General features: G+C 43.3%; 1 protein-coding gene and 1 long non-coding RNA gene across 3 annotated transcripts in view; both read left to right on the forward strand.

The window, feature by feature from the left end:
• The first annotated feature begins 590 nt into the window (after positions 1-590).
• LOC109022806 lies at positions 591-2,298 on the forward strand. Its single transcript, XR_002002102.1, has 2 exons — positions 591-903; positions 1,115-2,298. It is a non-coding gene; the product is annotated as an uncharacterized LOC109022806 (long non-coding RNA).
• A 5,412-nt stretch (positions 2,299-7,710) lies between these two features.
• Positions 7,711-17,206, forward strand: part of CHD2 (chromodomain helicase DNA binding protein 2) — an 80,074-nt gene continuing 70,578 nt past the window's right edge. The window contains exon 1 of one of the 2 annotated variants that reach the window (XM_015638714.3): positions 7,711-7,907. The gene's annotated coding sequence lies outside the window, so the exon portion shown is untranslated. Of the gene's footprint in view, positions 7,908-16,967; positions 16,992-17,206 lie in introns of those variants that run through there. The other variant, XM_033516983.1, reaches the window with a different exon arrangement.

Here is a 17,206-nt window from a genome sequence, read left to right on the forward strand (position 1 = left end):
TTATTTCACTTCTCTGTACAGCTTGTAAAAAGCTTCTTGGAAACCAGATCTTTGCATTTTACTTTGAGTTCAGTTATCTGCCAAAAGCTGTTTCAAGTTACTCTTTCCAAACCATATTAAATTAATCCTTAGGTAAGAAGGAAACAGCAACAAGTACTGTGTATCTTTGTTGAGAACTCACCGCTTCTAATTATGTTTCCCTCTTAGAAGGTTTAATATCGAGGACTACAAAATGAGGTCAACCTCTACTAAATATAATGACTTTCCCTGCAGAGCTTGCAATGAAAACAGCTTCACAACAAAGGTTTCTATTTAAGGGAAAGGAAGTTTCTATTACAAAGTAGCCCCCTAACTTGTTGCAGGGGCTTTGTTTTCATTTGCTGGCTACAACAGAGTGAAAAAATATTTTGGTTGAGGCTTTAACCAGTGCTTATCTGAAAAAAAAGGCAGGTTACTACATGAAGATAGGGAAGAACAAAAGCACTGTTGCTGCAGGAGCTGACCTGGAACCACTCTGGCATGCAACATCTGTGATCCTGAGCCACACCAGGGCCACCAAGAGCTGTGTGCAGTGAGCAAAAAGGTAAAAGCAAGAGCAGCAGGTCTGCATTTCCCTTTTTGCTGCAGGCTGGACACAGTTCCCCATAGGTACCCCAAGAACAGTGCTCTGCTCCTGCAGGAGACAAAATGAAACTTGGATACAGGAGCTACTTTTGAAGACTGGGAAGAGCACCGTTTGGTGCTGTGCATTCTTGCTGGGCAGCTCCTGTGTGCTCCAGGGCAGATCCTGCCCAACCAGTAAGTCTGCACATCTCTGATTTTCAGAGGTGCAGAGGCTTGAACTTGCTGTTTGGTGTTCCTGCAGCTCTTTGTGGGGCTTTTTGGCTTGGTATTAAAAGCTAGGTAAGCACAATGCTGTCTTATTAACCAAATTCTCTTTTTTTACACCAGAAATGGAGGTAAACAAGGTCATATATATATATATATATATATATATATATATATATATATATATATATAAAATTTTTTAATTGCTGTTGTCCTGATAGCAGCTTAACCACTGCCAAACTTTGATTTCTTTAATGGCATTTTTATTTTTTTTTTCTTCCTGCAGCCTTGCAGGCAGGACTGTGCCAGGCAGTTGTTGAAGCCCTGCGCCTGCCAAGCTCAGGAGGGTGATTTTGGCAGCAGCCCGCAGGAACTGCCCTGCGCTAAGGCTGCCGTGTTCGAGCCGCGCCGAGAGCACTTCGAGAACCGCAGCCCTCGGTGCTTCAGCTCCGGCTGCTCTGCTCCCCCCTTCCCTGGCAGCTCAGCTCGCCGCTTTACGCTCCTGATCCCCGCAGCCGGCTGGAATAGCATGTAAATGATGTTTCATCGCATTAATGAAATAAATGCAGTGCGGGGCCGCACTGCAGTCTCCTGGCAGGAAACACAGGCTGACCCTGCGGCGCGCTGGGAAGTGGGATGCGGATCAGCCCTCTCCGCCAGCGGCGGTGCTCGCCCTTTAAGAAAAAGCCTGCAGTAATTTTCCATTACCCTGCACGGTCTTGTCGACGTGGCAGGAATTGTTTGTGGAGGCTGGAGCATCGCGGGTGAGGCGAAAGCCCCAATCCGGCTGCGGTTGCCTGGCTACGCGCTCGGCATGCCGGCCGCACGCCAGGCTCCTGGGAAGTACCTTTGTTCCCGAGAAGGGATTTGAGTTGTGTTTTCACGCCGAAAGCTGGGGACAAATGCTGCTTTTCTCAAGCAGCCTGGCAGAACTGGGCTTTCCAAACAACACGAGCCAGCCAAAATTCTCAGTAGTAATAACAGCAATATGTGTGGAGTCCATCTCTGGTGGTGGTTTCTCTTCCTTTGCACAAGGAAATATCTTTTAATGACTTTGTGATGTTTGTTTGCTGTTGCTCTGATCATAACAGTCACTTAATCAAGCCAGAAATACTGTCAGCAAAATCCTCCCCCGCTCTTGTTCTTTCCATCTAATAAACCAGATGGATCGCTGTTGTTCTGCAACTTGATAAGCAGGTTAATTTTTTTTATGTAAGCTCTGGAGTCCTGACAGGAGAGTAGTCTGAAATGCCTAAAATATTTCAAATGCTGCCAGCAGAATCTGCAGCAGCAGGAGGAGTGGGTCTGCATGGTGTCCCTGCTTGCTGGGGCTTAGCTTTAAGTATGGCAGCAGCATCAGTGCAACAGGCGTTTCCATGATGTCTCGAGCACGGCTTCAGCTCCAGGATAGCTTATTTTATCTGTTTGAGGCTTGATACTTGTCATTAATAAAAGTTCTGTGTTCTGCTAGCAGCCCATGCTGCCAAGGTCTCTCCCAGCATCAGCAGACAAACTACACTGCTGGCTGTCACACAAACAAGTGTGCCACCCCACAAGTCCCCTCACTTAGGTAATGCTGCCACTTCCCTCCTGCAGCAGCTCTAGGAACCCTCAGGAACAGCAGAAATACTGAATTATGATGACTTCGGGGTGTCTGTATACCACTGGAAACCTGAGAACTGGAAAATTTGATATAAAGTAGAACACAGTGGGCATCAGCCTTAATTCTGCTTCATGGAGTATGCAGCCAAAGGGGAATTTTGTGCTGGCATTCTGGCATCCTGCATTGCACAGATGAACAAACCTCACCCAACAGAGCCCTGGCACAACTACACAGGGGACCACCTACCCAGCAGCACTCCTTGGGGAGCTCCACTTGGATCGTGGCTCTGAGGCATCTCTCCTGGACACAGGCATTGCCTGCCCTGCACCCTGTCACCCTGACACCTGTGTCTCCTAACCACACCTCTCTGAGGTTTACAGTTAAGAGATGTTTCCTGCAGTTTTCTCTTGCAAATTAGCATTCTTCGCCTTCTATGCTTTCTGGGCTCCTTTTTGGTCCTGTTTCCTCTCACCCAGCCTTTCCACCACCTCCTCCTCATCCCTGCTGCTCAGGGCTTCGTTGCTACCACCCAGCAAAGCTCCGTTGATGCCCCAACCATCTGGGGACCTGCACAGCGTTCCCCACCTCCGGGAGAGCCATGCAGGAAGGGTGGAGCAGGGCATGTTTAGCAGTCTGGCTACATGCCATCCGTCACCTGGAAGATGCTTGTCCTCCATCAGTGAAGTGTGCCTTGTCCGATGAAAACAGCTGAGCAGACGTTTGGGAGGGTGGGTTTCCACATCCCTAGGTCAAATTTTCCCATATGGGTAACTTGATGGTTAGAAACATCACCTTATCCACATTACAGACTGCTTGGCTGTCTGCTCAGTGAGCTTTTTGGACTTTTTTTAATCTGTCCTTGGCTTGGTTTTTGTTTGTTGGTTTGGATTTTTTTTTTTTTTTAAGTAAACTACTGCCTCTTAGTAAAACCTATCTAAGAAAAGATGGGTTTGGCTCTTAAAAACTGGTTGTTAGTAGTAGCCCTTTACAGTGTGTTTTCAGAACTGAAAAGCAGTACTTGGGAACTCTTTATTTTTCCAAGGAGTCACATAAACACAGAGGTGTGCAAAAGAGGGTCCCTTTCCAAAATATATCTGCCCTGTCCTGTGTCAGCTATCACACACCACCACAGCTGCCTTTGCTTGGGATTTGCTCAGCACAGGAAAACGTGGAGGATCCTAACTGCCAGGGGAGGGTTTGCCTCCCTTGTTTGTGAAGTTAGCAATGTGGGTGAGTCACTGCCTTCTTTGAGGAATGAAACCTTCCATCCCAAGCCCTTACGCCTCTATTTGCTTTTAGAACTGCAGTGCTGTTGAAGGTAACTCGAGCTCCTGTGGCTTCTCTGGAGCTCAGGTTTAACATCTGTTTTCCCGTTTTGTATTCCCTTCTTAAAAAGCACAGAGATGGGGCTACATCTTCCCACGTGTGGTCCAAAACCCATTGGATCTGGAAGACTTTAGGAGATCAGAGCAGGCAAAGCCCCAGCCGGTCCCCAGTGAGCGAGGCAGGTTTCCGGCACCACCAGTGCAGCCGGGTGTGGCTCTTGAACAGCAATGTCCCTAAATAAAAGAGGCAATTTCCATCGACAAAATCAGAACAGTCCTTGAGGTCATTTTGTTTCAGGAAGGCAAGAAAAGCAGAGAAAGAAAAAAATGTGCTAGAAAGACTCAAAACCCAAAGCAAAGTTTCCTAACTTTTTCTAGCTTTCAGCGATTTAAGCTTAGGGACCTGTGGCCATTTTGTGAATAAATTATCTGATTTCAAAGGTTTTAAAATGCCTTAAATGATATTCCTATTTTAGAAAATGAAGTCATTACTTTATGGAGATGCTTAAGTATCAGTTTCAGTTCTTTCATGTTTTGCAGATTGAAAAAATAAATAAAAGATTTCATACATAATTGTGCCATTTTCTTCTACTGCAATTTGACATCTAAACCTGATCTTTTTTCCATATATAATGGATGGTTTCATTCTTGGGTTTTTGTTGTTTGTTTTGGTTTGGTTTTTTTTTTACACTCTAAGTCTGTAAGTTATTCCCAAAAGCCCAGTATTTATATTTGTTCCATAGCAAGCATGTGACTGGTATGACTGCATAATTATATCAAAATGAGTTTGAGTTCCTTTTGTTGCAAAATGTTCCAGGGCTACAGATACGTTTTGAATGCGTAATAAGCTCCGGGTACTGAGATTACAAGAGAAACTATCTGCAAAATCCTACGGATTAAGGTCATGCATGAGATATTTAATTCTCCCTCCTGTGGGGTTTGATTGCAAGATAGTGTGCTCCCACTGACTTCTTAAAATGAGAAAGCTTGAAAAATTGACCAGATTCTGTCAAATTTGCTTCACTACTAGTGGAACTGGAGGTGTTGAAGAAAAGGGGAACTGTGAGGAAAGGAAAAAGCAGAGACCAGGAGGGTCAAAATCCATGCTGCTTCACAGCTTGGAAGTGAGGAAAGACACCAAGATGACTTTCTTTTTCCTGCCACAATTTGATCTACTATAGAATTCACAATTTGAGAAGGGGCAGCTCTTCCCTCTGTTGCTGTGACTGCAGCAGTGTCTCAAGGCTGCACTTGAGACCATGGTTCTGTTGTACCAGGCCAAAGGATGTGTCCTTGAGGGTAAAGGATGCAAAGTGTGGATGGGAGAAATGTGAGCAGCAGAATGGAGGTCGTGGGGGAGCACCTCAGTCCTATGGAAATTCAGTCATATCTTTTCCCCCCACCCCAAATGTATGTGTGTATGATCAGTCAATATACCACAGAGACCTGATGGAAGGTAAAAGTGGGTAAAACTCTCTGGGGGACAGACAGTCCCCAAGACCATAGCCCTCCTCCACACCTACTAGGAGGTGGATTCAGCGAGTTCTTTTTTTATAGACGTGGCTATTCCTCTGGGGGTTTTGTTCTTTTGTTTGTTTGGTTTTTTTTTCTCCATAAACTATTGAAAATCATCTGATGGGAATAATTTCCATTAACTGATTCTGTCATACAAATGGGGTGTATCCTTATAGAGAACAAACAAAATATGGATCAGCTGCACGGACTCCCTCTCCAAAAAAGGTGTGGATGGAACAATTTCACCCTGTTGCAGACATGATTAGTCACTCGTGTCCTTCATGCCGTCTGTAACTAGGACATCGCTGCTGCCTCCCTGCCTGTCCCAAGGGACCTGGGTGGTGTTGGAGCAAACGCGATTGTGCTGGGGAAGGGGTGTAGAAATGCAGCTTTCAGCTCGGGATATAGTTAGTGAATGCAGCTGTGGGAGGCAGCAGGAACAAGAGAGCTTTTGTATTGCCTGTGCTCTGACAGCTCACATGCCGAAATAATCTGCTAGTTTCTTAGCCATATGTTTCCTCCCCCTGGTCCCCAATATTTTTAATTTGTATGTTAAAGTTATACTTTAGTCAGAATCCTTCCTGGAGTTTAAAAATGAGATGTGTTACAGTGTCAGCCTTGGTACAGCAGTTCAGACGGGCAACCTGCAACTTTCACGGGCATTGGACATTCTCCATGACGACTAGGGATATTTGACTTCATCTTTTAGGGAAGGTAGTGATGTTCGAATATGCCTTTCATGTGCACTGCAGAGCTTGCCTGGGGTGGAAGCAGACCTGCAGCGCTGCTGCAGCCCTTCCCAAGGAAGTAGAGTCTGCTTCTTGCCAGGGCTGCTGAGCTGGGGTGCAGAGCCTGCTTTTGGCACCCTGGGCACTTCATTGAGCTGTACAAACTCTGCTGGTACTCCTGGCATCCCTGGGAGTCTGATCCAATATTCGCTGGTACGTCATGGGATAAAAAAGGAAGACGAAAATAGGTTTACTGACCCGCTGGGTCAAGCGGGAGCAGGTTACTGTTGCTATGTGTTAGGACTAATTTGTCTATGCTCTCTGGCAGTGTTCAGACTTGCCCCTAGAGAAAAAGATCGTGGCTCAGAATTCCCTGTGCGTCTTCTTCCCTGGCTTGTTCAGTGGCACACAACAAGCCACGAGCTGACCTGCCTCAGACTTTAAAGGTTTATAACAAATTATACTGAAGAATATAAATTTTTTTTTTTTTTTTGGTCTTGTTCTGATATGGTTAAGGGGTTGAATAAACAGGACTGGTGCAGGGTAGTGCTGTCTGGATGATGGAAACATCACATTTAGAGGGAGACACACTTTGCCACTGCTTTCCTAGAGCTTGTCCCACCTTAGGGTGTTTTTCCACCCACAGCAGCACTGCTGGGACATGTTGCAGTGACATCCGTTCTTTGGCAGAGCAGCACTCCGACCCTTTCCAGCTCACCATGGGCAGCATGGATTTGCTGTCCCTATGGCAGGGACCCGATATTCGTATGGGAAATGCACCTCCTGTGGGTGGCTTTTATCGTTCCACCACAGGCTAGCACTGATCCTGAAACACATACAGCTTCTATTAAAACTGTGGTGTACGTGTGCAGGATATAGCTGTCCCACCTTTGCATGCTGTGATCTAAGGGAGTTTCAGTGGTCAGTTTGTCTGTCGAAAGTGTTTATTAATAAAATATAAGGAAAAATGCATCTATGAAAAAAATCTGTACGAACACGATGCCCTGGGAGCCCACACCGTCCTTTCAGTCTCGAATCCCGCGGACTGCGTGCCCGGGACGGGCTTTGTTTCCGCAGTTAAATGGTTAACTGGAGCACTAATTGGCTCTGAGAGCTGCAGCCCTTTGCAACAGATTATTGGCATGCTGGTAGGAGCAGCTCCCTTCCTTCCCTTCCCCCTTCATTATAAAAACATGTACTGTAGAGAAACCAAATACCACATGGCGCCCTGCGCCGAGCCCGTCAGCGCTCCCGCTCCGTGTTCAGCACAAAAAGTCCTTTTATATTTGGGAAGCGGAGGGAGAAAATTCTGGAACGGCAAGATCGCAGCGATAGCGGCTGAATCGGCACATTTATTCACAGTGTGCAGGGGCTGGAGCCCACAGCCCCACACACCCGCACCCGTGTGGGGAGCAGTCCCGGGGGGGCCCGAAGAGCGGAGGGGAAAGGCCGTTTTATGGAGAACTCTCCCCGTCAAATTTCGGCTTTATCGAGGGCTCCCGGGAGGTACCGAGGGGCTGAATGTGAAGAGAGATAAATAAAAGCTTTGCGGGGAAAACAAGCAAACAAACAAAAAGTTGCATTTCTCTTTTCCCGAGGAGCCGTGGGCGTTTTGAGCAGTCTGCAGAGGCAGGCGCCATTTCGTGAGGCGGCATTAATGCAGCAGGAGGAGACATGTTGTGTTCGTGCAGTTTGGATTTTAAGGTTTTTCTCCTCGGTTTAAAGCAAGAGGCTTACTCATCCCGCCTTCACCCTCGTTCAGTCCAAAGGCTTTCGTTTTTTTAAACTTGAAGGAAAAAAGTAATGACAAGCGAGGAAATCTAGGGAAGAGGGGAAAAGTTCTCCTGAGGGTATCAGAGTGTGCAAGCAAAAATCAGGTCTTTCTCCAGGAGACGAAAAATCTTAGAGGTGTGTATATGATTCCAAAAATGCCAGGAAGGTTGTGGGGAGGATAACCAGGATGACAGCATGGCTGTACACCCAGCCCAGGTGTGCAGGGAAAATGCGGTACATCGGGCACGTTTTAAATAGAGGATTTTTTTTCTGCTGCAAAAAAAGGTCTGTCTGGTCTGTGCACACACGAAACCAGCCTTTTGTGATTTACACGAGCTGACTTGACTTCCAGGTATTGAGATACTAGTTTTGATCTAAAAGCCCAGACTATTGCTAGTGCTGCAGAGCTGCTCTTTTGATCAAAGGAGAAAATGGGAATTGTGGCAGGAGTGAGCTCAGGCTGATGCCCTTCAGTGCAGAACTCCTGGAGTAAGCTGCAGCATTTTCATTAAGGGCTTTTGGTATGGGAGTTGACTTCTTACCACTCCAGGACCTTTCACTTGCAAAATGCATTATAAGGCTCATTTGTTTAACAAGTCTCTGGGAGCTGGAAGAGGGAGAATTAATGCTGGCATTTGGGAATACAACTGATAGTGCTGCATTTGATTTTGGTTTCATGTCATTATTTTCTGGTTTCAGAGTCAGGAAAAGCTGCTCATTTATTTTTCATGTAGCTGTATTTTTTCCCTGGTTTCTTAAGGAGGCAGAGCTCACAAAATTGTGCTGTTAAAGGCCTGGAGCTTTTGATCTAATTTTCAGTTTCAAAAAATTTCTGTTCTAGAGGTTCTGCACGTTGGGGAAGGCTGCACGTTACAGAGATGAATCAGTGCATTTGCTAAAGGAAGAACTAAAAAATGAGTGCAGAGGGTCTCTTCACTTTCCTTGCTGACCCATCAATGAGCATCTTGTTGCCAGCTGACCGGTCCATAATGTCTAGCTCAGAAATATTGCAGCCTCTGTGGGAATATGGTGTGGGATTGGGAATGCTGCAGCAGTGCACTGCACTTGGATGTGGGGCTGCTGACTCCCAGGAAAGCAGCCATCGTTACTTCAGCTGCTCACAAAAGACTTGAAAACTTCCAGCCACAGTATTCAAATCCCAACTAGGTTTTCAAGGAGTATTAGTCGTTTTTAAGACTCCTCCATGTTATGTGCAATTGAATTTTGCAAGGTCTTTGATCTCCTTGCTCTGGGTTTAAAGGTTCCTTTTCAGGCTTGTCACCTGCAAAGATTTCTTTGAGATGATGATTCCTTTAGTACCGAAAAGCCTCTTTGCCACCTCACAAATATTATTTTCTTGATTGCTCATTTTTACTCTGTTAAGGTTACATTCCATCTGCAGTTCAAACATAACCTGGGTGCAGTGCACTGAACACCAGCAGTAAATGTAGTGAAGAGCTCTAGTGTGACATTCTTGCATATCCTTGGTTTGTTAGTCTAAGACTGTGCATTATAATGATAATACAAAGCATAAAATTGTTTCCATAAGTAAAAATCATTTTCCAGCATGTACTAATGTGCCTTTTGGAACCTCTTAATTAGGTTATGTTTTCTCCTAAACTTAATTCCACATTATTAAGAGCACTTGAATAGATTCAACATTCCAATTTTGGTTACAGTTTTCATTCTGCTCAGTATATATACATACATACATACATATATATGTATATATGTATTTGTGTGTGTTTGTGTATACAAGAAGATAATTCTTTATTAATCTTTTGAGCAGAACAATTTTCATTTTTGCAGCGAAAGTCCTGTGCCTGAATGTTCATTATCAGCACCTGATATGCTAGCCTGGAGCACAATAGCCTAATAATTGGAGTTTAAGAGGGAAAAAAAGCTAGTTATTAAAGTCACACTGTTTCATTCTTGTGCATGTTAAGATTGTAAATTATTCAAGCATTTGCCTTTAGCTCCTACACGTACAAACTTATGCTCCCCACACATTTTTTTCCCCAAAGTGCTCTATGGTTTCCTTTGTCTCAAACCCTAGGTTGGAGTATTGAAATGTACTGTTTAATACCAGTAGCATGTGTGGCTTGTTACAAGAAAATCTGAGATAGTTTCTCAAAACCATTTTATTTTGACCTATTTGCTTCTACTTCTGTCTAATGTTTGGTCTCATCATAGTCAATATTCTGTCTTATGGAAAGGTTTTAAAGGCATGCTGAAGGAGAAGAATAAGAGGTGAAGTAGCTAGCACAATTTATATTCTTTCTTTTGCGTTTATTAATAAAAACATGAAAGAAAAAAATGCGTTGGGGAAAATGAAAGGAATGGTGATGCGATTATATCTGTATGTGCAAAGCTACAATGTGCTTGCTCTTACTCTTGAAGTTTGGACCTCTGCTTCAGGTTTTCTTTCCCTTCTGCAAACTGGATTAGTTCATTTCAGATGCATTTTCCAAGTACTGCCATACACGTTTATCCCTAAATTCGCTTCATATGCTTCCAAATCCTTAGGACAACATTCAGTTTAGACACCAATTAAAAACTGGAGTGGTTCCACGGCTTAAATGTAATTACTCAGTCCTGAATTGAAGGCACAGGCACATAAGTTATGTCCCATGTGTTTGGACTAACAAGAAGAGATCAAAATCTCAGCTTTTGTCATTAAAGTAAATGTTTCTACACTTAAGACACATTTGTAGAAAGAGATGATAAATTCTGGTTAGATGCATGATTAAGTCTTGAAGAAAATAAACCTTGTTTTGGGCACATAGAACCTTCCTCTGGGTGAAATGGCAACAAAGATGGCAGGCAGAATTTTCAGGTGGTGATCAAGCACTGTGCGTGTCTTAGCCAAGATGTCTCGTGTTTGCTCTGCTGCTTTAATTGCACAAAAGCCATTGACCTAATTTTGTGTCAGGATTGTACCAACGGTGTTTTCTAGGGCTGCTTACATTTCATTACAGCTCACCATCTAATACAAAACTTTGACTGTTAAAAAGAAAGTGTACTGTGAATGGTTTTAAGCTGAGACAAGATTGTTACCTTTAACAGCTTGGTCAGAGAAAGGGGGAATGTTTGTTTCAGTGTGAAAATCTCTTGTCTGCAGCAGTTAAAGATTGTAATTCTGGAGTTTATGTGCCTTACATGCCCAGAGCTACTCTTGTCCCTGGGCTGATGAGCTCTGAGTTGGTTAAAGCTCTGGCAGGAGCCAGTTTATAATGAATTGACTGTAGGAATAAAATATAAAAGCTCATGGGAACCATCAGCCTGACACAGGAGCTGTTTCTGTTCAGGTGACGTTCTAATCAAAGTGTGTCGGTGCATCACTACAGCCAAAATTGATTAGACTCTGCATCTAGCAAGTATTGACAAATATGAAGAAGTTTGTTTTGAGTTACTACATAAGGGGTCTTTTTATATATGGTACATTACAACAGAGTGATTCAGTGCTTTGTCATACTGTCTATGAAATAAAGTATATGCTTGTAAGATTTCAGAAAAAAAAGGTACAGTTTCTTTTCCCTGCATGTGGCAATTTACTGAATAATGCATCATTTTGTCAACTTTTATATAGCAATCAATAAATGCCCTACGGTGCTACCTGCATGTGGAAGACGAGAATGAAGATTGTTATGGAAACAGGCTCGAAAGTTGCTTGAAATAAAAATCCCAGTTCTATACTTGCGTTTTTGGAGGCCTGGGCTGTTTCTCTTCTCATTCTAGAGTAGCTGTAATTTCTCTTGTTCAATCTGAGTGAAATTCCTTATGTTTGTAAGGCTGGTATGAAACCCTTTGCCTCCAAAACTCCAAGATTTACCAAGAAAATACAGTTGTTGTTATAATCATTATCAAAACTTTCCAAGGTCTCCACTAGAACTCAAATGGAGAGCGAGTAAAAATAAAAATTAGAGCTTATATTTTTTTTGTCCTCGATTTTGAAGTGCAAACACATATTTTTGCTAAGCCTGTTTTCCCTTTTCTGATCGTATTCCTCAAACACTTAAGCAGTCAAGCTTTCTGGGTTTTGTTTGCAGGAAATAAATGCCTTTGGAAAATGAGCTTTAAATGTGCGTAAGGAAGTAATCATGATAGAATTTCAAATTATCCAAATTTACAAAAAAAAATAATTTCATTGTATATATCTTCTAAAATTATAATTTTGCAGCAACATTTAAAATACAGATATTCTGAAGATTTGGCTTAAAAGTTGTAAAATGTTCTCACTCTTCATGTAACAATTCCTTACCATACTGGAAAACGGGAGGACAATATATATTTTGAAATGTAAAATGGGATTAGGCTCCCTTAATTGTGCTGATGTTTTGGGGTTTTTTTTCTTAAACTCTTGATAAAACAATGACCACAAAACACTCCTGTGACTCTGTAGTCTATTTCCAGCCGGAATGGTGAGATAAAGAACCCTGCAAGCAGCTTCTACCTTTTAAAGTGATTAAAAACCCTATCACCATGTCTAATCCTTGTATGGTTCCAGTCCTGCAAGTTTCCAGGCAGGGAACTTGATCAAGGCAGAGCAGTTCAAGTGTGTAAACCAGGTCACAGCCCCTGTCTTGGTGTGCTCTACCTCTGCCATTACAGTCCCTGGGAAGGTGCACTTTAGTTTCTTATTTGCTTTCAAAGATGATGTCAGCAGTAAGCAAAGTTGCATCACAGTTTTTTCATGTAAGGAGACATGTAATACCTTGTTAACACTTTTACAAACACCAGTGTCTAAGTGGAGGCAGGTAAAATGGTCAGTATTTTTCTACCATGTCCCAGTCCTCTTATAAAAGTTTTCCGAGCCAAGCAAAATAGTTTGTTACCTAAAAGGTGACCTTCAAAGAACAGAAAAACAGAACATTGCATGCAAGAAGCAGGGGGTAAAAAGGGGGTAAAGGAACAGTTTTGTTTTATTTTTATTTTAAGAAGCAATTAAACATTTTGTTATCCAATCACCCACATTATTTAAGTTTGAAATAGTCTAGAGTTTTAAACTCTCCTCAGATTTCTCCAAAATAAGGACTACTACATCTTCCTGACTTTTCTTATACCTCTATAGATGCCATTTAAGGCAATAGCTGTGTGTTAAACATTGACCAAACACAGCATAAATACCTTGACCATGATGGTCTCTATTTCTTACATCCAGTTAAGATGGCAACAAGGATTAATTTGAAGATGACCTGTAATAAAAAACGAAGAGCTTCAAGTCCCAAACCTCCTTAAGAAAAGTGGATTTGATTTCCCAAGAAAACTGTGTGTATACTCCCTAGTGGAGTTAATATAAAGCATAACAATTAATCTTCTCACAAGACAATAGTTGCTGGTCTGTTATTTGCTTTGTTGTATACAGGAACTCATGCAAAACTGAAACAGCAAGGTGTGTTGGTTGTTAAGCTCTTAGATCTAAAATAGCTCAGGCCACAAGATCTCGTGTACAGTAACAGTACTGACTCTTTGATACATTGTGACCAAAAAGTTAAAAATTTGCTTAGGAGATACCATTAAATCCCACAAAATATGTTGAATTAATTTCTGACTTCCTTTTTGTCTTTATACTTTTTATTAATAACTTACTTTTCTTTGAGAGCAGGAATAGAAAGAGCTGAATCTTGGTTAAAATTGCTTCATTTTTAATAAATTGAAAAAACACTGGGGTCTGGCTTAAACTGAAATTGTTTTTTCTTTACCATATGTTTATAACACTGATAAGAATTTGTTTCTAATTATTCATGGTAATAAATCTTTTTCTTGCTGCTTGCAAGGTTCATAATTCTGAACATGAGCCCCATACAAGTGCCAGCAAACCCCCCATATTAACATAATCTCAGTTTTTGGTGTTAAAGCCTAGGAACAAAAAGGGCATATGTAAAAGTTCTCTTTATGTGTGTCGATGTGTTTGCAATTATTCATTACCGGCTGGAGCAAAAGTCTGGATTTCAGTTTCATTTCCAGTTCCAGACTTGGAGCAGAATGAACAGCACGAGTTTATTGCTAGGACTGTATTTTATCCTTGCTGTTGCTGCACTTATTGCTTGTCTTGTGACAGTAGCAAAAAGCTTTAGCTGAGATCAATACACCATAATCATCTTCACCAGTCACATAGGGAATGTGATTCCATGCTAAGAAGGTGAATTTGTATCTACCTGAGCAGTTACTGTGATTTTAATAATGAATTGCTGAGCAAGGAAACCAAAGTGGGGGGGGGAAAAGCAGATTGTTTGTTCGACCAACATGTTACAGGTTACATACAAAATCTGAAAATAGAGCCCCTGCTTGATTCAGGACAAAGTGACAACTTCTATAAACACCCAGTTCACAGGAAGTTAAATGCGTCCCACAAACAGCTCACTGTGCTCAAAGGGCATTCCATATCCTGTTTGCATATTCTCTGTCAGAGTAGTCCAAGCTATTCTGTTTGGCCTAGGGCCTAGGAAATTGGCATTGATTTCTTCTGAAAAGTGAGAGTTTTGGTTGAAGAAAAGTTTGGTGACATCTCTCAGTGTTATTCAGACTCCTGTTTTCTATTTCAAAAGGTGGATACAATACTTAACCATCTTGTCTAATATTTGCCTTTCCATTATATCTGTGTCTCCAAAGCTCTGTGAGCTATTCTGTATAACACAGAATAAACTGCTTCACCTATCTTTTGGTGTCCTCTGGTACAGAGGGCAAGTTGGGACAGGTGGGAAAGGGACACTGCCCTGTGGAATCTCCATGTGCCTTTGTATGTTGTCCCTAAGGGACGGTAACATGGGAGCAGGGAGAAGGAAGAAAGGTTCTAGAAGAAAATAGAGTACCAGAGAGTCAGGTTCTGTGCTTCCATCTGGAATTCCAGCCACAGACGCAATCTCAGAAAATAGCTCCCAAATTAGTAATGCAAATATTAACTTGTGTCATTATTTTCAGATGTGTGGTTCATAAAACATGGCTGAAGTGTTTGCTGTAATGATACACAAAGGAAGAGAGTGTGTCATCTGAAAGAGAAGGAATGAATTTTATAGAGGAAATTGCAGTGTAGAAATGCTGAATTTAGCAGGAAAAAAATGGGGTATCTGCAGAGGCAGTAGGAGTGAGAATTTTGTTCCACTGTTTCATGAGAAAGAAGAATGCAGATAGTCTGTTCCTTGTAAGGAACAGCAACACTGTGTGAGGGGAGCCATGGCTCTGCAGGCAGTGACTGTACTTGTGTTCACCTCCGTGGAACTTGCTCGCGGCCAAGGAATGGAGGAGGTCATGGATACTCGTGAGGTTTTTTGGAGCTGCTTCAGGTCTTGCTGCCCAGGAAGCACAAGAGCAGCACTGCACGTATTCAGTGAAGATATTAGACTTTGAGTAATTTTTTGGTTACACATAGCAGCAATGGAGTAAGGGACTTCCAAAAACATTTGTCTATAAAATGTACATAAGGTTTTGTTGTTGGTTTTGGTTTTGGTTTTTTTAAGAGAAACAGTCTATTACACTAGACAGTCTGGTATAATTAGAGAAAATCAGATAACAGTCTCAGCACGCAGGTTAGGTCTTGTTCAGGTACAATCTTAAACTCTTCTGGCTGGAATCACATTGCTCTTACAAGGCACAATTATGTCTAGAATCCCTGATCTCTTTTCTCCTTCTCATGTGGTTATTGCAAGTGATCACGCATATATTCTTCTAGAAAAGTACTTGTGTTTTGGGAAGAAACAAGAAAAAGGCTGGAAATTGTACATGAAATTTCTAATCTTGGTCCTTGCTGTGAAGTTTTACCATGTAGGATTGGCTGAAAATGCTGACATAAGGAGAAGTGTTGTTTCTGCACCCTGCTTTCATCTGAATCCTGCCTCATCCTTCCCCCTTTTTTCAATGCTGGTGGCTTTCCAAGGACAGCATCTTGGTTCTGTCCGTGCAAGCACCTTCAGATACAGTTATATGTGAGCAGTTCAACTGAGAGAAAGATGATTGGCCTTTGCAGGAATCTAAATGGGAATGAAGTTGCAGAACAGGCTTTCTGCTATCCATAGTCTCCATAGACCAGAACTTCAATAATTCTTCCTGTGAGAGGGAAACAAAAGGCCTGTTGCCCCTTTTCAGTGAGAAGCTGCATCAGCTGCTTTGTACCACCATGGATTCCTTTACTGGAGGTTCCTGTGCTGTGGCACTTTTATGTGGGTCACTATCATCCCTTCTCTGAAGATGGTAACACCTTATCTCACTGTCTACAAGTAATAGATTACCTCTGCTATCCTATACATGAAGTCAGCTTTTCTCTGTATTTTGAAAGGAAATACATCTCTTGGCTCAAAATCATAGGGACTGATTCTTTTCAGCTGGCCACTTCCTTGTAGTTTTTCCAGGACTCAGCTCAGGAGAGAGCTGCCAAACTCCAGGTGCATGATCTCAAGTGCCAGACTGGATCCTGAGGCCTTCCATAATAATTTTAAATAGTGTTAGTTTAATTCTGCCATAATTAACCAGGTTCATTAATATGAAAAAGGAAGACTTAGACAATTTCTTTCTGATTTTAATGGAGTTACCTGGGCAAATGAAAGAAGGTGAAAGGTACACGTATGATTCAAAGTGACTGCTGAAGTGTATAAATAGCAGTTCTGTCATGTTTGCTGTGTATGCTTCTTGCAGAGGAGCACCGTAAGTGTGGCTGGGGACAGGATTCATGGCAGTGACCAGAAATGTGAAGGATGCCTTTCCATCTTCCTGATATATGAAGTGGTTTCCATGACTGTAGTCAAAATAGGAGGCAGTGTCCTGGTGAGGCTGGCACACCAGACAGTTTCTATGGTGTTGGCTAAAAAAAGCAGGATACCTAGTTTTGTGTGTCTGTGCTGTTTCTGAGCAGCAGTAACAGGGAATTGATGTGGCAGACAGGCAGGTGACTGGGTTGTGCTGTCTCTGTGCTCTAGCCGAGCCTGGGAGCTGAGGGTGCACAACAGCAGTGTGTATCCCATCAGAATAGAGGGGTTTGTGGCCCCAGTTTTCCGTGGGGATCCTGACGGGTGAGCTGTCCCTGGCTCATGTCAAGGGCTGATAACAGAGGTGGTGTTTGTGGAATGGCGGCAAAGAGGCCGTGAGATGCGGGGCGCCAGCAGTCAACTCAGGGGCTGAACCGCTCTGTGTGTCGGTGCAGGCAGGCGGAAGCATGAGGAGATCTCTGGAGTGGGGTCTGGCAGCGCTCGGCCCGAGCGGGGTCAGGGCTGCGCTGGGGCAGTACAGGTGGGATGGCCCGGCCAGGTGGGGCTGGGAGGGGGCGGCGGCCGCTCCTGCTCTCGCTCCCGCCTCCCCCTGAGGGGCGGCTGCTGCGGCCGGCGCGCGAGGAGGCGGCGGGAGCCAATGGGGGGCGGCTGAGGCGGGGAGCGGGGGCCAATAGGAGGCGGCTGCTGCGGAGCGCGCGGGGCCCGGGCGGGGGGAGGCCAATGGGGAGCGGCGCG

Source organism: Parus major, chromosome 10 (genome assembly GCF_001522545.3).
Source record: "Parus major isolate Abel chromosome 10, Parus_major1.1, whole genome shotgun sequence".
NCBI classification, from domain to species: domain Eukaryota; kingdom Metazoa; phylum Chordata; class Aves; order Passeriformes; family Paridae; genus Parus; species Parus major.